General features: G+C 35.9%; 1 long non-coding RNA gene across 1 annotated transcript; it reads left to right on the top strand.

Annotated features, from left to right (window-relative positions):
• Window positions 1–1934: 1934 nt before the first annotated feature.
• LOC141373849 (uncharacterized) lies at window positions 1935–5684 on the top strand. Its single transcript, XR_012380202.1, has 2 exons — window positions 1935–2354; window positions 5530–5684. It is a non-coding gene; the product is annotated as an uncharacterized lncRNA (long non-coding RNA).
• The last annotated feature ends 19868 nt before the right edge of the window (window positions 5685–25552 follow it).

The raw sequence follows: 25552 nt of genomic DNA on the forward strand, positions 1-25552 counted from the left end.
ATTGGCTGATGGATGACAAATGCAGTTGTATGTGTTGATGAGAAGCCTAGGGAGAGTATTAAGAGTGAGAAGACATGTCAGTTCTGAGACTTCAGAATCTCCCAGAATAACCTTTTGCACATTTAAATGTATTATAGATATTTGTAGAAATACCTCATTAGCTCTCCTTAAATTTTAAGATAATGTGACAGAATTAAAATTAAAAAAATGTGTAAAGATTTAAATCTAAGCAGTCTTGGGTTCAAATTAAGGCATTATCCTTTACCGGCTGTGTGACCATGGACAGTTTGCTTAATTCTTGTTATGCTCTTTTTCTCCCCTTCCTTAAAATGTAGATGATAATAATTCTACTATGGGAGTCTTAAGAATCAAATGATTCTTACATAGAACAAAGAGAATAATGCATCATGCATGTTCTATACACTAATACCTGTTAGTTTCTTTTGTGTTCCAGTTTTTAAAAACACAATGCACAGCATGGATCTTTAAAGTAAATTTGTTTCTTAAATTTAAGAGACAAAGCAGATGAACATGGTCGGGGGGAGGAGAGGCAAACTGGAAAACGACTATTAATGATAGAGAACAAACAGGTTTGCTGGAGGGGAGGGGAGTGGGGATGGGCGAGGTGGGTGATGGGCATTAAGGAGGGAAGTTGTGCTGAGCATTGGGTCATGATCCTAGTGTCCTGGGATGGAGTCCAGCATTGGGATCCCAGCTCAGCGGGCAGCCTGCTTCTCCCTCTCCCTTTGCCCTTCCCACCTCTCATGCACGTGCTTGCTCTCTCTCTCTCACTGACTTGCTTGCTTGCTCTCAAATAAATAAATAAAATCTTTAAAATAAATAAATAACTTGAAAATTTTTTTAAAAAGTAAATATTTGATAAATAGGTATTGAATAAGTAAGACCCATAATGAGGTAATGGAAGATGGAATCAGGAAGAAAAGACCCAAGGGAATACAAAGTGATTATAAAAATTATCAAGTTAGTGTATAAAGTCAAGATTTTAAAAAAAATTAATTATAATGTACTGTTTACTAATACAGCATGATGGGTAGTTAATTGTATTGGTCTAGGTTTATACATCAGCCCTGATTTCCCCAAGGCTTTTGTTGCTTCCCTTGTTGTTGAGTTAGGAACTGTTAAGGGGTCTAAGATTTTACCCTGACTGCAAACTAATAAGCAAGCCTGCTATAGATTCATATACACATACGGACAAAAGAACACAAGTGCCCTAGGTCAAAGCCACAGACAACTTATTACTCACAGCAGAAAAGCTGCAGCCAGAGCATCAGTTCCTCCTGCCCACATTCCCACAGGACAATTCAAGGAGGGCCAGGTGTTTTAGGGGCACATGCAAGAGGTTGCACCTCAAGTGAAAAATCCCACAATTACAAAACAGGACGCTCTTGTATGCCTGCTGGCGTAACTGCCCATCCTCTTCTCCAAAAATAAAATAATAAAATAGTAATAATGAATAAATTATTCCTTACCTTGGACTATAATGAAATGTTTTCAAGGTGGAAAAGGCAAATTACTACCCTAGAACCCCCTTGGAGTCTCTATCTTTAGGGAGACATTAGCTTCCGCGGCATGCTTATTATTCAAACATGCCTTTGCTCCAAAGGCCGGGAGGAGGGAGAAATGGAAGAAATCCATACAAGATTGTTGCCCGATAGTTTTTTGCCCAGAGTGGCCCCAGATACCAACTCCACTCTTCCTGTGGTTGGAAAGCCATGGCTGCCGCCACAGTCCCCTTCTTTTTTTTATTTTTATTTTTTAGATTTTTTATTGTTATGTTAATCACCATATATTACATAATTTGTTTTGGTGTACTGTTCCATGATTCATTGTTTGTGCATAACACCCAGTGCTCCATGCAGAACGTGCCCTCCTCAATACCCATCACCAGGATAACCCATCCCCCCACCCTCCTCCCCTCCAGAAACCTCAGTTTGTTTTTCAGAGTCCATCATCTCTCCTGGTTCGTCTCCCCCTCTGACTTACTCCCCTTCATTCTTCCTCTCCTGCTATCTTCTTCTTTTCCCAGCTCACCCTTTTCGTTTGCCTTCCCCAGCTAGGACAGTGGCCTTTCCTCCTTGGTGCCTATTGAGGTGGGTTGTTGGCAGCTGCAGTGTCTGCGGTAGAGATGCTGGACGCATAACAGCCTCTGGTCATCGTAGCAATTAGCACAATTCCGAAAAGCGGCCAGCTTTGACTCAGTGAGTGATTTTAAAGAGAAGGAGTCAGCGGATCAATATTCGACCCCTCCACTTCATGGATAGGCTCCTTCTGGCGGCAGTTGTTGCCCCGCGGCCTCTCATCCTTAGTGACGGAGAAGACAGCTGTGTTTCTCAGTAAGCCAGGTCTTAGTATTTGCGTGTCCATCTTCCCGGTTTCACTTCATTGTCTGTCCTTTTTAATCTCTCCTCCCCTGCCTCCCATCCCCCACCCCCAGTGAACCATTACTATGCGATCTTTGCCAGACACTCGCTTTTCTCAGTAACCCAGGCTAGCATGTTAACATAATTGAGTTTTTGCTGTGTGCATTTTGTGTATACATCTTTTTCTAGGAAAGTGAAAATTTGTAACGCAAAATAAAATAAAAAAAAAGATAGTAGGAAGGGAAAAATGAAGGGGGGGAAATTGGAGGGGGAGACGAACCATGAGAGACTGTGGACTCTGAGAAACAAACTGAGGGTTCTAGAGGGGAGGGGGTGGGCGGATGTGTTAGCCTGGTGATGGGAATTAAGGAGGGCACGTTCTGCACGGAACACCGGGTGTTATACGCAAACAATGAATCATGGAACACTACATCAAAAACTAACGATGTAATGTATGGTGATTAACATAACATAATAAAAAAAATAAAGCTAAATACTAATGCAGTCATTGATTTAACATACACATTACCAATCTCAGGCATATCAAAAAGCTTTGAATGAAGTGAAATATCTCTTGGCATTCACATCCTCACTTTATATTTCCCTAAACTAAATGTGCTGCTCTCCAGCCTGAATGTCCAGAGTCTCAGAGGACGGTCACGTGCTCTTGGTTTGTCCCTTCAGTTCTCTGCACTTTTCACATTCCCTTACTTCACACCTCTGCATGCTATTCTTATGTATCATGTTCATGTAAACATGAATGGTAATGAATTCATGCACAGAACTTTCCTTATTTCGGAAAAAACATCTTATTTCAATACAAAGATTTTAGTGGTAAGGATTAGTCATTTTATTTTATTTAAAGATTTTATTTATTTATTCATGAGTGACAGAGAGGGGGAGAGAGAGAGAGAGAGAGAAGCAGAGGGAGAAGCAGGCTCCCAAGGAGCAGGGAGACCGATGTGGGACTCGATCCCAGGACTCTGGGATCATGACCTGAGCCGAAGGCAGACGCTTAACCGTCTGAGCCACCCGGGCGCCCACAGGATTGGTCATTTTAGATAGAAGGATGATTTGGTAGATAGAGGAGTCATTTACATCTTAAATCAAATTATGTAGGCAACATTCTTCTGGGTCTATTTGCATAAGTCTTTCCTTGGTATGAAAATATTCAGAAAATCCAAAACAAGCATTTGTGATACTTTGGATAATTTTAATATTGATCTCTCTCTGAATACTAACTTAAGTTAGTATGGGCACACTTATTCTTAAAATGATTCTAAGTATTTTTACCACCTCTTTTAACAAATTATATATATTTTCAACTACTCTCCCTTATATATTGACATAATTATAATATTTATGTTATAAATATATCATTATATTTATATTATAATTATAATTATAATTATAATATTAATGGCAGTTAAGTATGTGCATATGCATTAAGTTCAATTGTCTATTAATTGGGCATTACAGTTAAAGTAAGTTAACATAATATGATTTATTGCATATACTCCATAAACAGATAATAGATAACCAGACGAAATGTTTGAATGAGGAAATAAATTACTATGGAATATCTCTGTAAAACTGGGTGGTCAATTAAAAAATAAAATCAACAACAGTAGTGTCATAGTAAATCAGGAAGTAGTAAATATTTCTAGGGATAGTGAAGCCAAGGTAATGTCATATGCTTAGCAAACTTGTTTTCTTTCTCTGTGCCCCTTGGAAAAAAATCAACTATAATTTCCCAGGCCAAAAATCCATTATTCTTGGAACTTATGACAGATTTCTGGGCAGTGGAATATTTGGCTTAAGTAAAGACATAATTTTTAGTCTTGATCATAAAATGTTTCATTGATCATCCACTTTTCCTCCGTCCCTCTGTATAGCAGTTTTTGAAGAAGTCGAGATAAAAGACACAATTACATAAACCTCCTTCTTCATATTTACCCCTAAAGGAAAACTTTCGAAAAGAGCCACCCCATCTTCATTAGATGATGATATGACAAGAAATTAACTTTTGTTTTGTTAAGCTACAGAGATGTTTGAATTTTTTTCTCCCGCTAGTTTACTTCTCCTGGTATAAATAGGGACTCTGTAATATATGTAGGGAGGAATGGTCAAATTTAAAGGATATTGTCAAAGAAGTATTGACAAAGTAAATGATATTTCATCTGATGGAGTGAAAAGTGAAGAAAAAGGAGAAATCAGACAGCTTTTACTTCTAAAATATCAGCAGAATAACAGATTCTCTGACATCCATGTAGAATTTGTGAAGAAAGACTACTTAAAAAGTATGTCACTTTCTGTCACCTAACAAGAAGAAAGTTTTAGAAAGAATCAGAAATTCCCATCTCTGTTGGGGACAACAAAAGATCTATGTGACCTTGTTAATAAATGCAGAAAGAGTCCATTTAAATCTGGTATATATAACTTTATAAAAAAAAGGATATTCTGTGTGTTTGGAGGGAGGGATTAGTCGTATTTTCTACATAATAAATATATAGTAACACATGTAGGGAATATACAATTTCTATTTCTAAATCATAAACTACAAAACAGAGAATACACACTGCAAAAGAATTTTGTAATTTTTTTGCTTTGCCAAAGAGACCATGTTCTCAGACTAAATAAATCTGAGCTCAGCTTACTCAATACTTTAAGGATGAAGTTTTCTGTCATCTATGAATTTACTTAACTACACTGCATTAAGCAAGCATTTATTTTCTGTCTTGTCTGTCTTGGTTTCAAACCAAATCATCCACTGTGTGAAACTGGGAAATTTATTTGATTTCTCTGAGCTTTAATGTACTCATCTAAAACAAGGATAGTATCTGTTTTACAGGATGAAGACAGACATTAGAATTATTTGCACTTAGAAAAAGGGTGTCCATGTTTTTGTATAATATCAGTGCAAAATTCAAATATAGTATGTACATCATGTTACCTTGATCAATCAGTCCAATAACATGAATAAAGTGGAATAAATTTATTTTAGAATCATGTGTTCTTAAAGAATCTATTAGAGTTCATAATGCTCATGTTACTTTGTGTTAATAAAATATTTTTATCATATCAAATGTATTATCATATAGTTATCTGAACTTGCCTTTTGAAAAATTGTGACATCTCTCTGTTCTAGGTCATGTTTTCCAGTATCTCACCAATATCATTTATTGCCAGAAGTTCATAAGGAAGTTATACAGAGGAGTCTCTCCAGAAAATGCACAATGTTTATTACTGTGTCTTTTATTCCAAAGCTCTATGAATAAATGTTTATTTCTTAACAATACCAAATATCTATTTCTGGCTCTGCTAAATGTTGTCTTCATTCTGGAACACAGGCTAATGGAACAATCTCTGTCTGGGATATTGGTGGAATTGTGGTAAATAGGTAAAAAATATTTGGCAAGCCATACCTGGCATGCTACATGTAAAATTTCCTTCCCAGAAGTGACACTCCAAATTTCACTGGCTAAATTAGGTGTACACTCGAGTTCAATGGGGAGGCAAATATGTATACAAAGCTTTTATAAGAAGTATATCAGACAAGGAATCTTGATGATTCAGGAAAAGGTAATATAATCCATGACAGAACCTCATGTATGTTTATGAAGAAACTTAATTTAATTGTGGAACTAAACTTAATTTAGTAATGGAGACAAGGAAGGAGTAGTGAAAGAATATTAAATACTAACTATGTAATTTTGGCAATTTAACTTCACTAAGCCTCAGTTTATTTATCTATAAAATGGGAATTTTAGTGTCCAGCTTGTAGAATCATTATTAAAATAAAATGTGCTAATAAAACTAAAGTATATATAAAGAAGTATACAGCGGAATAACTAGAACTTGGTTAAGACTCAAGTGTTGGCTATTATTATGTTTACTTTTATTTCATTATTTCATTATTTTGATGTAAGAATAAAATACAATATACTTAAATTAGAATTATTAAAAAAATAAATATACATCTTTTTAGTAGTGTATATATGTTGTGTTTTTTGTTGTTTCCTTCCACACCATTCATTTCATCTTCTTCTGGTAAGTAACCTCAGTTTTTCCCTGGGGAATTATCCTTCCTTCACTCTCAGTTCATGCCTTTGGATGGGGTCTAACTATCCCTCATAGTCCAGAAGCTTGAGAGAACACATGGTTTGGTTGGTCTTGTCATTCTGCTGTCCAAAGTGATAGCTTTCCAATGGGCATGTGGCCCAGGCCAGGATAATGGGCTTTCTTCCTGGGCTTTATTTGAAACAATATGAAAACAAAGCTATCTTTCTGTTGAAGTTGGAGTTAGGAAGACAAAAGTCTGGAACTTTGAGCAGAGATATGTTCAGGAAGTTTATTGGAAGACACTCTCGGGGTCAATAAAGGAAAGATAGTGTTTCAGTTCATTCAGGCTAGTAAAACAAGTCGATCATAGACTGGGTGACTTATAAACAACAGAAATGAATTTCTCACGGTTCTAGAGACTGGGAAATCCAAGATTAAATTTCTTGCAGATTTGCTGTCAAGCTAGAGCTCACTTCCTGGTTCACAGATAAGTGTCTTTTTGCTGTGCTCTCACATGGTTACAGGGGGCAAGAGAGCTTTCTCTGGCCTCTTTCATTAGGGCATTGATCCCATTCATGAGGGTTCCGTTTTCATGATCTACTTACCTCCTTGGGAGTTAGGACTTCAGCATGTGAATTTTGGGGGGACGCAAATGTTCAGACCATAGCAGGGAGTAAAGGAAGTAGAATCAGGCAGAGGGAGGACTGAGTTGGGATGAGTCACAAATGTCTCAACTGACCCTTCAGAGCTCTAGAACTGGGTGGCTCTTTAGAAAGCGTCACTTCAGGCAAGGAGCCAGGGACTTTAGATTCCCTGTTGAGCAGTCATTGGATGTAGGCTGCCTCTAGGGAGAGACAGTGTCCTTGAAAATGTGGATCTCCTCAGCTGAGCACAACTCCCTGGAAAGGGACTCAGCTGCCATGATCAAAGAGGAATAAATATATCAAACCTGAAAGGATAATCTAATACAACAGGTTTTTGAGCTTGCCTAGGAATCAGAGTATCTCAGAGAAACATATAGCTAGCTGAGAGGTTAAGAATGAGCACCAGATACAATAGTTGTGCTCTTGGATCCAGCCACTCCTGAATTACTTACCTCTTAGACTTTTTCATGTTATCAATTTAAAAATCTATCATCTATTCTTTTGGTTGTTTTTTTTTTCCCAGTGATTTTTTTTTATCATCAATTGAGACATCATTCTTTCATATTATCCCCTTTTTCTCAAGGTTTTGTCTCTTTCATTTTCTTATATTCATGCTTGATATTATACAAGAGGAAGGTTTTGAAGGAAACTAGGCTGAAGAGGAATATCAGAAAACTTGTTCTTTCAAATCTTCTGAAAAGGGTTTACTGATAGAGTATAATAGTAATGGCTTGAGCAAGGTTGTAAAACTGAAGACTGTCTTTCACAGATGGGCATTGTTAAATATATTACTCTTAATGAGAGGGTATAAGGATGGACAATAAACTTCCTGAAGACTGAAAGAATTTAGAATGAGGCATTGATTTTTTTTTTTGACCATAATGACAATGTTTCCCTATTCATGTATTAAATAATGCTGCTTCTTCAGGTCTGAAAGAAAACTCAAATGATTTGGGATCCAAGTATTATTTAAAAAAAAGAAAAAGAAATTGCTCTAAATATGGTGCATCTCAGAAAGAAGAATGATGTACTTGATATTTAGAACTGTGTCTCCACTGTGTGCCATGCTTCATCAGTTAAATGAGTTTAGATCTCAGTTATTATAATTGCTTATAAGGATTCAAGGCAAGAAAAGTACATGAGCATATACAATTTTCCTCCACTGTGGCTTTGAAAAACCAGAATTAATTTCACATTGTCTGTGATCAGTTAATCATTGCTTCATGGCAAAAGCTCGAGGTAAAGTAAATTGTGATTATAAACACTACACATTTAGTGTTGTTTGACAAAAGCATTATTTTAAATCAAATTCTGACTTTAAAAAAATATTCCAGTTCCAGTGATTTTTATTTTCGATGCAAGTGATATCACCTATTTCAGGAAGCTATTAAAAATGTGGGATCTGGTTAAAGAAGTACATTATTAACAGGAAATACCATTATAGGCATTCATTACATTTACATTGCTGGTCAGAAATGTCAATGGTTTTTAAAACTAAAGAGAAAAAGAAAACAGGTAAATATTCTAAAGAGTCTCATACAGGCAGGGACTTTACCAGGCTCAGAACTGCAGGGGCTAGAAAGCTTGCAGGGAGGTATTATACTTAATTTTCCACTTTGGTTAGCAGATTTAGATTATTTTTCTATGAATATAGAAGATATAGCTGGGAGATACATATTATAAAAGTGAAGTTCAGGTGTGCTTTTCTAGCTAGATATTTTCTCTAGGTAAATATCTTATTTAAAAAAGAAAGAAAAGAAAAGGAAAGTTAAGAGAAGAAAAGAGGAAAAGAAAAGAAAAGAAAAAAAAGAAAAGAAAAAGATAGTTTTAAAAAATAACAAATAGTTTCATAACAGATACTATGTACCAGGGATTTAGAGAAAGGCTTTAAAAATATTAATTCATTTGATGCTCATTGAAATTTTAGGAGATGGGTGCTATTATTATCCCCCCAGATGAATGAAGCATCTGTGGCACTGAATAGGTTAATCACCTGCCTACATCCCAATGATGACCTGGAAGAGCCAGAGTATGAACCCAGCGCCGTCTGTACTGAATCCAATACAGAGTTCAGGTTTCTCACCACTATGTTTTGAAAGGCAAATTTTGTTCTCTTAGATAAAATGTGAGTATTATTTGCCCATTCCTACTCCAGCTCACAACTCCAAGTAGAATGTACTGAAAAGAATATAGTTACGTTCTTATAAAAAAGATTCATGTGAAATTACACTGAGAATGTCCTTTCTCTCTAGTGGCTTTTCTCTATTCGAAGCAAGAAACTTAGAAAATCTTTCTCATTGCTTGAAAGTATACGGTACACTAATCTCTATAAACTATATTTTGATCAAGCATTTGAGAGTTCCTGAGGCAGAGGATAAATGGTTCCTATAAATTCAACTGAAAGGAAAGGCAAAATTCAGAAAACATCAACTATCCTAGAAACAGGAAAAAAAATTCTCCATGGTAGCTCTAATTAGCTTTTAAAAACTTCGTTCATACCAAATAGAAGTTTTTCTGTTGAACACTACAGTGTTAGTCAAACCGTATATGCATTTAGTTGAAGAGCATGTGATGCTCCTGTGTCACTCACATAATCCTCTTATAGGTTGTCCTAACTATTTGAGACATGATTTGTTATTTGCTTGTTTAGTTCCTTTCCTCTCAAGGGTTTTGTTTGTTAACAGGCAGTCTGAAACTACAGCTGACGCAAGGACTTTGTGCCCAGCTCATCTACTTGCCCGCTGCTGTGACAGAACTGGGGGCTGGGGGCGGCAGAGAGCCCTCGGCTGATCCTGCCCTGCAGGCTTTTTCTGCTTCCCAGGCAATGCCTCCAATCAGCTGCTAGTAACAGTTTGGTACATGTGCCAGTGCTTTATAGTTTTATATTTTAAAACTATTTCTCTTTATTAGCACTCATATCTAAAACAGTCCCCAGTCCCAAGGCAAAGCAGTGTCTATTTCACTAATTACGTTTTCAAATGTTTTCTCTCATTTTTCTTCCTCATTTCTTTTTTAATTTGTAACTGTATGAGATTTTACATTTAGATAGGTATACCAATTTAAATTCATGCAATTTTCATCATTTATGAAATGATTATTTTGGATTTGCTGTTGGCATCTCAGTCTTCTTTATTTTTGCCATAAACGTCTTTCTTTTTATAATCTATTAACCAATTACTTTCCTTCTTTTCAATTACCTCTCCTTGTAGAACTCAGGGACAGTATACCATCTTGTATCTCTTCTCCTTCTCTTGTACACATAAACCACAGCAGCGGAAAACATTATCCAAGTTGGTCAAAAGATTTGTTGAAAAACAGCAATAGTCAATTCCTGGAGCTTTATTATTATTACTATTATTATTATTATTATTATTATTATTATTCGTGAGGTCCTTTTACCTTTCACCTGAACAACCCAAAGCCCTCTGACGTACTGAAGTGTGGGGAGCAGATGGGCCCCACAGCAATGTCCAGGCTAACAAAGCTTAGGAAGTTCAGTCCCAAGGATAATCTGGTGGTGCCTCTTTCTCTGTCTGTCTCTGTCTTCCTCTCTCATTTGAATGCTCTCTCTCAGCTATGCACAGAGAAACTGAGAGCTTGGCAAGTCTATTTCTGAAAGAGTATCTGAAGTCTTTGATACAATTTCCCCAAGCGAGAAGGATGTTGCCTGAAACTTAGAGACTGACAGTATAAATTCTGAAATATCTAACATTTTTTGTGTAATGTTCTGCAGTAAAGATGTGACTCAGTAAAGCATTCAGTGGGGGCTAATTTTGCAAATCTCAGAAAGTTTCCTTTCACATCTTGCACTAACCTGTCCATATTCTGATATTCCTAACAGCTTGCCTGAAGCAACTAGTACACTATGGACTTAAGCAGCAAATGCACAGGATGTTTAACTTTTAACTCAGTTCTGGAATTTAACTGTCATTTACATGATTAGTTAGAGTGACATTCCTGAACAGTGAGCTCTCGGGATCATCAAAATTTAATTTTCTTTAAGGGCTGGAACACAGGAGATTATGTTCAGTTTATTAGCTCTGACCCTTTACACTTAGACAATTATCCAGTTTAATTTGGCTTATGGACTACATAATTCATGTGGCCTGGTTATTATGTACTTTTATTCTTATGGATGCTACTTGAAATGCCTGAATTAGAGGATCTCACTTCCTTCACTACTGCAGAAAGTAGCATCCTGGACAGGAAGCAGAAGAGAAGAAAAAAGCAAGAGAGAAGAGATAGTTTGATTATCAGACAAAGAAAAGTTCAGAAAAAAAAGAAAAAGAAGCATGAATTATAAAAACATAAAATAATACGAATACTCTTACCTTTAGATCTTATATTGAATTTTGTCTTCATTCTTATCTCTGGAACAGAACATCACACTTTAAATAACAAGTCTTTTAAAGTTTTAAAAAATAATATGGCTATTGTAAAAATATATAGTGTAGAATTATGATGTTTAGTACAGTTCGATATTAGCCACATACACCTATCTGAATTTAAACATTAATAAATTATAAAACACTGTCACATCTAAAATTTAGTTTTTAGTTGCACTAGCTACATTTCCAGTGTGTAATAATCCTATGTTATTGCCAAGTGCTTGATAGCCAAAGCTATCATATTGAACAGCAGAGAAAAAGAACATTTCCCTCATCTATTGATTGTCCAGTGCTGGCCTAAATTGCAGGCATAGTACTTCCAGTAAACCTGATTCTTTCTATTACATGCCTTAGTGCTTCCTCCTTAAGCGTAGTTTGTTGCTCACCACAGAGTCTACTGTTTGTGGTCCTGAGAGTGACATCTAGCCTTGTCCACATGGTTAGTCCAGGAAAAGTGTTGCAAGATTGATCTTAAGAACAAGCATGATGTTCAAGCCTTCTGAAAGTTCCCGATTATAGTCCAGCCAAATGCCTGGTATGAGGGCAGGCTGAGAAACAAAGTTTCTTCCTGGTGGCTTGAGGATCAGTTCTGAAGACTGGAGCACATGAAAGAAAAGGAGGAAGAAGCTATATTAAGATTAGAAACCTATTGATTGATTGATTGATTGATTGATTAGGGCCTGGCAGTTTACATTTGTGTAGTGAAACTGAAAGAACTGTGATCAGCACAAAACTTCCAAATCTACACAAGTGACTTTTCCTATAAGCAGAGTAACAGACACCTGATTTCTTGAATTGCATTCTGTGAAACAGGGGTCAGGATGAGCAGTTTGCCTGTGTTGAGTCATTCCTCATGACCACTCTGCTAACCAATCTATTGTGCCTTTTTGGACAGACAAGGAACTTCAAAATTGGCGAGATAAAGTAACTTTCTCAAAACCTTACTCTTAATAAATACCCAAATTAACGATTGAAACTCAGGCTTATTGGCTTTTGAAATTATGATTTTTGACACCACACATAATATGGTTTTGAGATATAAAAGAAATTCCTTCCTACCCTGAAATACTTTACACAAATCATTATCATTTACTTTATACAAATCATTTACATAAATGATTCTTGGGTATCTGCTCCAGATATCTATGTCTGAATCAGGTCCTGCAGTGGGCTTCATTCTACCTGGCCCATGGTGCAAGGACCACCGATGCCCATAAGTACCACTTATACCTATTCTTGACAAAATTCCAGAGTCCTTTGGAAGTCTGTGCTGATGAGTATGCATATGGTGTAAATGGTGCTTCCTAGAACCCATACTTCATTTGTATGTTCAAATCTTTTGGGGCCTCCGGTATTCAAAGTAGAGAGGATTTTGCTATCTAATGACTTTGTGACATGAAGGCTAACCAAGTGAGAATTTAATAGTGCAGGAAAAATTGACTTTCAGTCTTTTTTATCCATAAGAATACAAAAACTGGAGATAATGGGCATAATTACTAGACTATTTATACTTTCAAAGGAACCACCAGTCCTTTGGGAGACGTATATCCTTATAGAACAGAAACTTCTAGTGGAATACATTTTTATTTTGTATTTTCAACAGATTTTTTTTTCTTGATTTTAAAATGAATTGAATTTTTGAAAAATATTTTTTTCCAAAAAAATAAAATTAAAAATGAACTTTTAAGATGAATTTAAATGTTTCTTAAAAAAAATTACAACATTGACCATTCAGGCATCCCGTTTTTCCTCTGCTTTTCTTCTTTTGGAGCAGTCTTCTCAATTAAAAAATATTAAAAATATAAAAAAGCAAAACAATGTAAAAATGTAAAAAGTATTCGGTGACTAAGCCACTTTCTGAAAGGTGATGAGCCTGGAGATACCCATATAGCTATTTAGCATTCTTTAACACTTTATCTTTTTAGCAGAAAGTTTCGTGTGTGGTCAAGGATGGTAAATAGGGCAGGCCTTTATTTTTTGAGTAAGAATAGAAAGGGACTCAAGAAAGCCCTGAGAGCTTCCATGGAACATATTTATTAGAAAACAAAGCAAAACAAAACCCGGGAACCAGTAGCCCTAATTTCAGATTTGACGTTACTGATTAGCTTTGTGAGTGTGGATAAGTTGCTCTGCATTGTAGAGGTTTAATTCCCTCACTTGTAAAATGAACAACTTAGAACAGATGCTTCCTAAGGTTCACTGTCTATTGCATTCTGAAGAGTAAAATGAACAAGAGGAAAATACCAGCCAGAAAAATACATAAGACTTTGACTGTAGAATGCCACAGCATTTACAACAGAGCAAAACACTGTTTTGTGCTGCATTGACACAGAAATGAAGCCTGGGAAAAGTTCCATCAATACAGACTGATTAAAGAAATTAAAGCTAGGAGCATATAATGAGCCATACTTGTCCAGAAAAGGAGAACTAGTTACATCATGTGGCACAGAATTCTGTCTCTGGCAGGATAATAAACTTCTCTGTTTCTACTATCTAATAAAGAAAAAGGGACTGAGAATTTAAGTAAATTAAGGAGAAATTAAGCAAATGTATGTCCAGAGGCAGACGGAGATTAAGGACTCTTTTTCATCAATATTTAATTTACTAAGACACTCTTTAGTTTAAGTAACTTTTGTAGGCTGCTTGACAGCTGGTTGACTCTATAGTGACATGAGCCAAAATGATTCCTAAAATAACCACACTTATGCTATAGCATCTCATCAAGGTTTTGCCAACATGTTTTGTGTGACATGGGAAAAGATACAGCCCTCTGTGCAAATCGTGAACCTAAATAAAGACAAAAAAATCCTTGACTTCAAAGTTCATGCTGTGTGCATGACTCAGCCTTGCCAGTACTGCAACTGTTTTATTACATGTATTTCTTTGGGTTCTATTTTGGGAAAAGATTTACTTTAGGCAGAAGAAAGTTGGAGTTCTTTCCAATCCTAAAACCTAACATTGAAAATAGCCTTCAGACCCATTATTGCATTGCTAACATCGAGACACAACATAATTATCCATCTTTCCTACTCTTTCTGTTGGGCCCAATTGCCTCCAAAGAAAATGGAAACGATGCAGTCCTACAAGAAAAGCAAAGTAGAATAAATCATTTATCTTTCCAAATTTGCAGGCATATCCTAATTTGTACACACTGTATTTCTCTTGTGCAGGTTGTTATTACCAATCTTGGTAACTTATAGACCTGGATGCACTGACTGAGCCTGATGCCCCCTCTCCTCGGTCTTAAAGCTATTTCTTCTCTTCAGGAAGAGCTAATTCATTTTACACAGGGAAAGTTAAATTTAGCAAAGGAGCCTTTTTGGAGCTGAAAGTTCTTGCTGATCTGGGAGCCTGTCAAGGTGATTCTATGCCAACTTGGACCTGCCTGGAGTTGAGGCTTCCAATCTTGCCAAATGTTGTGCTTATTTTGTGACAAAGATGAAAGTCACAGTTGGATTTAAAAGGAGCCCATCTAGTTTATTTTATTCTTGTCTCAACTCTTGAAATCTTCGTCTTCATGACTGAAAGCTTTGTAAATAAACAGGTGTCCACATGTCCCAGTGTGAACTGAAATTTTATGGAGCCAGAGAAGGAACTGATTTATTTTTAAAAGAAAAGTTATTGTAATACTTTTCTTTGGAAACTAGAGGTAATAGTTGTTCTACAATTTGTTTCCATAGATTTATTGCTCTCCATACTCAGTATTTCCATGGGATTTAGGGGAGGAGTGTTACATAAAAAGGTATGGGTTTGACATATGTCTTAGGAGCTAGACAAGCTCTAGTCAACATAAGAAATGCATAAGAAATGTTTATAGACTGTTAAGTTTTTCAGTAAGTCCTGAAGAGAGGCCATCTCCCATATTTATGGTTTCATTTATGGTATAAGATCTATACACTGAAATAGATATGTAAACTCAGGTATGCTCAACGAGAATGCTTTGCCACATTTTTCTCAAATACCTAAAGATATAATTTTCTCCTGCTGCTGCATAGTCAGTAAAATTAATATTCTTATTATGAATAATGTCTGATATATTAATACACACATATACATGCACAAGCATTTATGCAAAAACACACTTTTTTTCTAATTAACTAATTTTCCAAAGTACCAAAGAATTCCCTGTTTGAACATTAAGCATCTTAGGTGCCTGCATTTATAACTGTTTCAGCTAACTAAATGCCAAGCATCTCATTTGCAACAGCACAATAATTTCAGAATTGAGGGGTGCATTCAGTGGGGTTATGTTGTTCAATATTAAGTTTATTTAAAGTCAATTTTAAAAGGTTTGAGATATACATGTGTGTATATGTATGTATATATATAATACTTATATATTGTAGAAAATACCTTATCTTGAATTTTCCTAGCATTTATATCCTTTAACATATTTAAAACCATGTACATGCTTTATTAACCATATATGTGCTCATTTTCCAATGTGTTCATCTCATATAAAATATGCAATAAACTTATTATGTAAGTATTTAAGGAAATATGCACAAGTAGGCATCTTTGTCATATATGTCATTTGTTCTGCAGGCATTCATATTCTCTGGCTGGAGATTTAGAAATTTTGCAATGGGATGATCAATTATTTAATTTAAAATTTAAATATATAAATTATTCAATTATAAATACAAGCACAGCAGTTTGTCAGAATACTGCACAACCAGAAGCCAAAAGAAACCAATGTTTCTGGTTTTTGAAAATATCTTAATAACTCATCTCTTGCAACTTTCATGATTTTAACATCTTAATTATTTAAATCAATTAATGAATGAATCTAATGCCACAACACTGCAGTTTTACCCTGAATATACAAAACAACTTTGCTTATGGATCTCCTAGCAGCTGGGTGACATAAATGGCCTCATTCACATATGTCATATTTGGAGGCTATAGGTAAAGAGTAACAGGCGTCACAGGGCTGTACGTCTCTCATTCCACAGTTGGCTATCTCAGGAATTCTGCGTGGTGCTCATAAGATTCCAACAGCAGCAAGGATAGAAGCACTTCTCAAGTCCCTGCTTGTGCCACATTTGCCACTCTCCCATTGGATAAAGCAAAGTCAAATAGCCAAGCCCAGACTCAGAGTGGAAGAGCACTACAAGGGGTATGGCTATAGGGGAGAGAGGAAAATTTGTGGTCTTTTTTGCATGGTGCCACAAAGATCATTCCTAGAGATTTAGATTCTTCTGACGGGGCCTTCTTTTCTAGGCACCCATGTTTTGGAAGAGAAGAAAAATGAGTATCAGTAGCAGCTTGATAGATGTAACCAAAATATAAATGTCAAGAAAGGCATTAGTAAGTAGAAGTGTCAGCGATGAGGTGTCATCGAAGAGAAAAGCAGTGTGAGGCATCGCAGGGTGACGGGATGCCTTGAATTTTTCATTGTATTGTACGGCTTCCTACTATAGCTGCAAAGGACTAACACCTCTTTATGACTCATACCGTCCAAATACAGTATTTTCCAAATGCGGTCTCTGAATCAACTGCATCGTACTGTAATGGTACTACCTGTGATATCTGAGACAAATGCAGCTTCCCAAGTCCCATTCTCAGAGATTTTTGACCCAGATAGCCTGGATGGTTGTGAGTTACATGATCTGAAGCAAGCATCCCATGCTATTCTTTGAAGAAGAAACACAGGTCCATAGAGCAGGAGGCGTAGTGGTCATCCTGAATTCTCAAAATGCAAGGTCAGTACTGATGGTTCCAATATACCAAATATTACCTTAGTAATTAGAAGAGTTAAATTTATATACTTGAGGAAAATATTTCCTTCTATTCCTGGATTAGATACCAATAAGAATTTGTATTTAGTTATTTTCTCTCTTCTAAAAGTTTCAAGGCATTTCTCCTCCTTCTAGATGCCCAGATGTGTAACGAATCCCCTCATCAAAGGGATAAGAATATTATTTACACTTCAAAATTACTTTTTAATCTTAAAATTCATAATTTTATGAAAAAAACTTTGAATATCAACACCAAAAGGATTATGAAAATGAAATCAATGGACTATCATGATATCCTAATATTAAAAGAATCTTCCATTTGCGGTTTATAACTTCCAGAGTTATTGTTTTATAAAACGAGAAAGTGATTTCATTCTTCCAAACTCACTTTTCTCTCCAGGGAGTTTTTCAGGTACTTGTATCTCACCACTGCTATCTTACAGATAAAAATCAGATCAGGTAGCAAAATGTAAGCAAAATGTAAGCAAAATATGGAGCAAATAACAGTATTAAAAATAGAAGTCAGACCTTGTGACTTCCTATAGAGCATTCTTTTGACAACACAACATTTCAAGACACTAGACTAAGTATGAAAATAATCTGAGAAGTTTTCTTTCCTAAGGCTATCCATATGTTGGGGTAGGCTTGGATACAGTCCTTCCTAGAAGTTGGGAACTAACTAATGAGCCCTGGTGTTTCTTCCTGTTGACAATTCCGTATCATTATAAATCTTTTAAGATATCCAGTTCCTTAAACAGATTCTGAACAATTAAACATTAATTTGTTGCAGAAGGAGACAATGAACCCTCACTATCATAACTTCCAAAATTAAAAGCTTTCTTGTCACTTTACTTATCTATATATGAGTCTATCAGTTTTAAGGTTTCTTGTTGCAATGCAGGGGTGCATGAGCTCAAATCAGAGTGGGGAGAAGGCAAGAACAGATTGTCTTGAACATCAGGAAAGAGTGTTATCTGCTCAGCCTGAGGTGCTTTGACACTTCTTTCTAACACACCTAAAAATACCTTTTTTTTTCTCCTGCTGCTACAATTACAAGTATGGAGTCAATCAAGGAGGCATATAATCTATCTTCTGAATATATCAGTGAGAGGAATCCTCAAAGACCTAACAACACTGCCTGTGTTGAGAGAGAGCAAACAACAGTACAAAGATGGAAGCATTTTCTTCAAATCATATGCATAACAAAAATGAAAACAAAAGCATGCATATTTCTTTACTAACAAAGGCATAAAAATCAAGACCATAATTTTTTCTCTACAAATATTAAGAAAAGCAAAGAAAATGTTTGATTCTTGGGAGAATCAATCATGAACACATAAAAGATTAATGAAAGACTATATTTTGAAGACATTCATCATTTACCAAAAATCAACAGCCAAATAAATCCACATTTTAAGCATGAAAAGACATACATTGCAAGACAAACGTTCATTTATTTATTCACTCAAGGTATATTTACTGAGCACTTACTGTGTACTAGATACTGTGCAAATGCTGAGAACACGGAGCCAACATCCCAGAATTTACTTTCTAATGGTAGAGGCATATATATTAAAGTGATTAAAATTATAAAGACAAATAGAGAGAGGGATGATAGCCATACCATAGTTATATAATTAGACTCAAGGAAAGCTTGAGAGAGAAAGAGACATTGAGCTCAGATCATTTTACACTCTAGAAAATCAGTCACTATCCTTATTGTCTGAGTTACTATCATCTTTATGTTCCCACAGCAAACCATGTTGTATAAACCAGGCATAGAACTTGATAAATTGTTTTCTGTTGACTTAACTTCCAGATTTGAATGGGAAGTTCATGGAGAAGATAGATCACGCATTTTCAGTGTTTTTAATCTCAGAATATGAAATATGGAAAGCCATCAATAAGTGCCTGTCAAATGAATGAATGACTTAAATTGATACTTGTGTAATATATTTGAATATTCATATTTTTAATCTCTGCAAATATGCATTTGTAGATATAATTATTTTATCAACTGGCACCAAAGTTCTTCTTAGGGAGGGAATGTTATTTAGGAAATTAAGCTCCTTTGATGGGGAAAATGAGACCCTGAGGCTTTATTGTGAAAATAAATAGCAAAACAAAACTAAAAGCTAAACTTCTATGCATAAAAAAATGAGGATGAGACATTTGGAAGTGGGAAAGTAGAGAAAGGAGAGAAAATGAAAAGAAAGAGGTCAACCATGTGTGAGGAGCCTGAAAACTAGACAGAAAGATGGTCAGGCAGAATTTTGCAGTAACCAAAAATATGTTTAATCACAGTAATGCCTAATAAGTAATTTAAAATAATTTGCATTTGTGTGATGTAAATTCTTCTCTCTTCTCCTAAATTCAGTAAATTCTATAACAAATACAAATATCATGTCTTATCTTTAGAAAACCCAAGTAAAAGTGTCTGACTTTCATTTATATGTCAGTACAGAGGACAGAAAAGAGAACATCCATGCAAGATGAAATGTAATATATGTATAAGAATGAGCAAAGCCTAAGGGACAATGGCAATGGTTTAACATACATGTAACTCAAGTCTTGGAATAAGAATAGAAAGAAATGTCAGACAAAATAATATCTGACAATTTATAAAAAATTATAAAAAATACTTCTCAGATCAAAGAATCTCAGCAAGTCTCAAGTGGGATAAAGAAAACCACACTTAGATCAATGATAACCCAACTGCTAAAAAGCAAGCATAAAAATAACACCAACAAGACAGAGAAAGTACACACTTTACAAATGGAAAAAAACAAAACAAAACAAAACAATGATACAAGTTATGACTGACTTATCTTTAGAAACAATGGAAGGCAAAAGAAAATGGAAAAAATCATCTTTATATTATGGAATAAACAAAAGAGAACCATGCACTCAGAATTTATATCAAATGAAAATATCATTGAAAAAAGGAAAATGAATGAAAATATCTTAAATAAAAACTATGAAAATTTGTTACTGGTTGGCTTGTAGTATACAAAAATGCTAGAAAAGAAATGACATATAATATATCTCAGATATATGGAAGGAAAACTTCCAAACTCATTTTATGAGGCCAGCATTACATTGATCCCAAACCAGACAAAGACCCCATCAAAAAGGACAACTATAGACCAATATCCCAGATGATTATGGATGCAAAAATTCTCACCAAAATACTAGCCAATAGGATCCAAGGTACATTAAAAGGATTATTCACCACGACCAAGTGGGTTTTATCCCTGGGCTGCAAGGTTGGTTCAACATCAGCAAGTCAATCAATGTGATACAATACATTAATAAAAGAAAGAACAAGAACCATATGATCCTCTCAATAAATGCAGAAAAAGCATTTGACAAAGTATAGCATTTGTTCTTGATTAAAACTTTTCACAGTGTAGGGATAGAGGGTATATACCTCAATATCATAAAAGCCATCTATGAAAAACCCACAGCGAATATCATTCTCAATGGGGAAAAACTGAGAGGTTTCCCCCTAAGGTCAGGAACATGGCAGGGATGTCCACTATCACCACTGCTATTCAACATAGTATTAGAAGTCCTAGACACAGCAATCAGAAAACAAAAAGAAATAAAAGGCATCCAAATCAGCAAAGAAGAAGTCAAACTCTCACTCTTTGCAGATGATATGATGCCTTTTGTGGAAAACCCAAAAGACTCCACCCCAAAACTGCTAGAACTCATACAGGAATTCAGTAAAGTGACAGGATATAAAATCAATGCACAGAAATCAGTGGCATATCTATACACCAACAACAAGACAGAAGGAAGAGAAATTAAGGAGTTGATCCCACTTACAACTGCACCCAAAACCATAAGATACCTAGGAATCAATCTAACCAAAGAGGCAAAGAATCTGTACTCAGAAAACTATAGAATACTCATGAAAGAAATTGAGGAAGACACAAAGAAATGGAAAAACGTTCCATGCTCATGGATTGGAAGAACAAATATTGTGAAAATGTCTATGCTACCTAGAGCAATCTACACATTTAATGCAATCCTTATCAAAATACTGTCAACTTTTTTCAGAGAAATGGAACAATTAATCCTAAAATTTGTATGGAACCAGAAAAGACCCCGAATAGTCAGAGGAATGTTGAAAAAGAAAAGCAAAGCTGGTGGCATCACAATTCCGGACTTCCAGCTCTATTACAAAGCTGTCATCATCAAGACAGTATGGTACTGGCACAAAAACAGACACATAGATCCATGGAACAGAGTAGAGAGCCCAGAAATGGACCCTCAACTCTATGGTCAACTAATCTTTGACAAAGCAGGAAAGAATGTCCAATGGAAAAAAGACAATCTTTCAACAAATGGTGTTGGGAAAATTGGACAGCCACATGCAGAAGAATGAAACTGGACCATTTCCTTATACCACACACAAAAATAGACTCAAAATGGTTGAGGAATCAAAATGATTCCTATAAGACAGGAGTCCATCAAAATCCTTGAGGAGAACACAGGCAGCAACCTCTTCGACCTCAGCTGCGGCAACTTCTTCCTAGAAATATTGCCAAAGGCACGGGAAGCCAGGGCAAAAATGAACTATTGGGAGTTCATCGAGATAAAAATCTTCTGCGCGGCAAAGGAAACAGTCCACAAAACCAAAAGACAACCGACAGAATGGGAGAAGATATTTGCAATTGACATATCAGATAAAGGGCTAGTATCCAAAGTCTATAAAGAACTGATCAAACTCAATACCCAAAGAACAACTAATCCAATGAAGAAATGGGCAGAAGACATGAACAGACATTTTTCCAAAGAAGACATCCAAATGACCAATAGACATATGAAAAAGTGCTTAACATCACCCGGCATCAGGGAAATCAAAACTTCAGTGAGATACCACCTCACACCAGTCAGAATGGCTAAAATTAACAACTCAGGAAACAGTAGATGTTGGTGAGGATGCAGAGAAAGGGGAACCTTCCTACATTCTTGGTGGGAATGCAAACTGGTGCAGCCACTCTGGAAAACAGTATGGAGGTTCCTCAAAAAGTTGAAAATAGAGCTATCGTACGACCCAGCAATTGCACTACTGGGTATTTACCCCAAAGATACAAACGTAGTGATCCAAAAGGGTACGTGCACCCCAATGTTTATATCAGCAATGTCCACAACAGTCAAACTATGGAAAAAGCCAAGATATCCATCGACAGATGAATGGATAAAGAAGAGGTGGTATATATATACAATGGAATATTATGCAGCCATCAAAAGGAATGAAATCTTGCCATTTGCAACAATGTGGATGGAACTGGAGGGTATTATGCTGAGCAAAATAAGTCAATCAGAGAAAGACATGTATCATGTGATCTCACTGATATGAGGAATTCTTAATCTCAGGAAACAAACTGAGGGTTGCTGGAGTGGTGGGGGGTGGGAGGGATGGGGTGGCTGGGTGATAGACACTGGGGAGGCTATGTTCTATGGTGAGTGTTGTGAATTGTGTAAGACTGTTGAATACAGACCTGTACCTCTGAAACAAATAATACATTACATGTAAAAAAATAAAAGATAATAGGAAGGGAAAAACGGAGGGGGGGATATCGGAGGGGGAGACGAACCATGAGAGACTACAGATTCTGAGAAACAAACTGAGGGTTCTAGAGGGGAGGGGGTAGGAAGATGGGTTAGCCTGGTGATGGGTATTAAAGAGGGCAGGTATTGAATGGAGTACTGGGTGTTATACGCAAACAATGAATCATGGAACACTACATCAAAAACTAATGATGTAATGTATGGTGATTAACATAACATAAAAAAAAGATAACTTGATTGAAAAGTAAGTAAGTAAGTAAGTAAGTAAGTAAGTAAGTAAATAAATAAATAAATAAAATTAAATATGCTCCTGCTCACTTCAAGGTTATTTTGAATTCTGTACTTACTTTCCGGGGGAAGAATAAATACCTTCTCTCTGAAATATCCTCTCTAGCTTCTGTCAACAGCAAATGTAATGAGCTTGCTTCTAAGACATCACTTAGGACACTGATGAAAATGCTAAATAGCTTGTATTGTTCATCCTGGAAGCATCATAGAATCAATTCTGCAAGGTTGTATTTCTGTCATTTTAGAGCTCATCATTTTGATCATGACTCTCAGATGACACTTATTTGACTTTACGAGGTGGAGACAGATACATCTGTTTATTACATAACACAAATGTAGTCTTACTTTAGATCACTGTGTTTCTAGAATGATGTGAAAGATACCAGTATTCTTCAAGCCATTCATTTTAAGAATCCCAAAATATGACCAATAAGAGGTAAATGATTATGTTTACAAATACAATGTTTTTCAATTAGCCTAAAACCTATTTTGATAGTTTTTAAAGGAACCAAAGAAACCTAGGAAACAATCATAAATGAGCTAAGGAGAGTCTATCTTGATTTAGTCAAAATAATTGTTCAGAATTCTCTAGTTGGCATTATAAGTTGAAAGTTTGTGTCCCACCTCCTAAAAAATTTCATATGTTGGGGGCGCCTGGGTGGCTCAGTTGTTAAGTGTCTGCTTTCGGCTCAGGTCACAGTCCCAGGGTTCTGGGATCAGGCCCCACATTGGGCTCCCTGCTCAGCGGGAAGCCTGCTTCTCCCTCTCCAACTCCCCCAGATTGTGTTCCCTCTCTCGCTGTGTCTTTCTCTGTCAAATAAATAAATAAAATATTTAAAAAAATTCATATGTTGAATACCTAACCCCCAATGTGTTGGTATTAAGAAGTGGGTACTTTGAGAGGCAATTAGTTTTAGATGGGGTCATGAGAAAGGAGCCCCCATTATAGATTAGTGTCTTTCTAAAAGGAAGAAACACTAGAGCTTCTTCTATTCACCATATGAAGATACAGTAAGAAGGAACTATCTGCAAGCCAGGAAAAAGGCTCTCACTGGAGAACTGAACTGACTAGCACCTCGTCTTGAACTTCCCAGCCTCCAGAACTGTGAGAAAGAAATTTCTGTTTTTGAAGCCATCCAGTCAATGATATTTTGTTATGGCAGCCCAACCAGACTAATATAGTTGGTACTGTGCTTTATGATTCAGTCATAGACTGAAAGGAATACTAAAAGAAATGCAGGGTTTTAATGAGTGAAACCAATACAAGTGCCTTATAACTTGAACAAAAACTCAAGTAATACGGTATATTGAAAGGAGCCCTGACCAAGGGGATCATGGACATGATTCTGGATATTTTTCTCTGCCAGTAAGAAGCCAAGTGATCTTACACCAAACACTTTGCATACCCCACCTCAATTTCCTTATTTTTAATATAAAGTGGCTGAAGGAAATAATTTTAAAGATTTCTTAGTACAAAAGTCTTATATTTCAAAATATTAAAATAGAGCACTTAATTGTACCCATCTATATACATATGCACCAATATGCACACGTCTACATGTATTTAAATGTATATGTGTTTTATAAGCTTGCAGTACAATGCACAATATCTTCTTTTCTCTCATTTCAATAAAGATACTATGATCAACAGCCAGGGGAGATATATATTTATGTGATAAGGATATGAAATGCATTTCTGAATATATCTAAGAATCAAGAATTCTTATGATGAGCAAATGGCATAAATCCAACTAAAGAAACTTAAGTATTGGGACATACTAGCATGGACATATAGAGGGTGGTAGATTTTTGAAGAGATGGACGTGAGAAGGAGGGGACTATACTACTATATCAAATTTTAAAAATCTCTACTTATTATAACCTCACTTTAGATTTAATATCCTTTATTTTTTACCTGACTTAAAGATCTCTTATTATAGGACTGCACAGCTATCTTTTCCTCACAAAAATATATACATATTTCATAAGTCTGTGAACTGGAAAATAATTTTTAATAAATATGTATCTGTCCCTCCCAACTTCAGGGTGTGGCTGCAGCATTTTGAGGCACATTGCTTGCTAAACTGACATGTGTCACACACCTGCTTCTTGGGTTTGGCATCGATTGAAGGTATGGCTAAAAGTGAAGTTTCCTCACTCACGTCTGTCTGCTGGGTAATCACAACAACAATTTTATTTTATTTTTAATGCTGTATTTTTTAAGCAGTGCTTTTTAATCTACATCATTTACATTTTTAGGACCCTAAACTCTCCAACTTCTCAAAATCTAAGCTCACATCTTTGAATGGCAGAAAAAAATAGGCTTTTTCATTTTTCAAAATTCTCTTAAGTCCATTTGCCAGTTTTAACAGATAAAAAGAGGGAGAGACAGTGAGGGGGAGAAAAGAAAGAAGGAAGAAAGAAAGGAATAAAAGAAGGAAGGAGAGAGGGAGGGAGGAGAGAAG

Source organism: Callorhinus ursinus, unplaced genomic scaffold (assembly GCF_003265705.2).
Source record: "Callorhinus ursinus isolate GAN/ISIS: 27379988/994484 unplaced genomic scaffold, GSC_fseal_2.0 scaffold1, whole genome shotgun sequence".
NCBI lineage: Eukaryota > Metazoa > Chordata > Mammalia > Carnivora > Otariidae > Callorhinus > Callorhinus ursinus.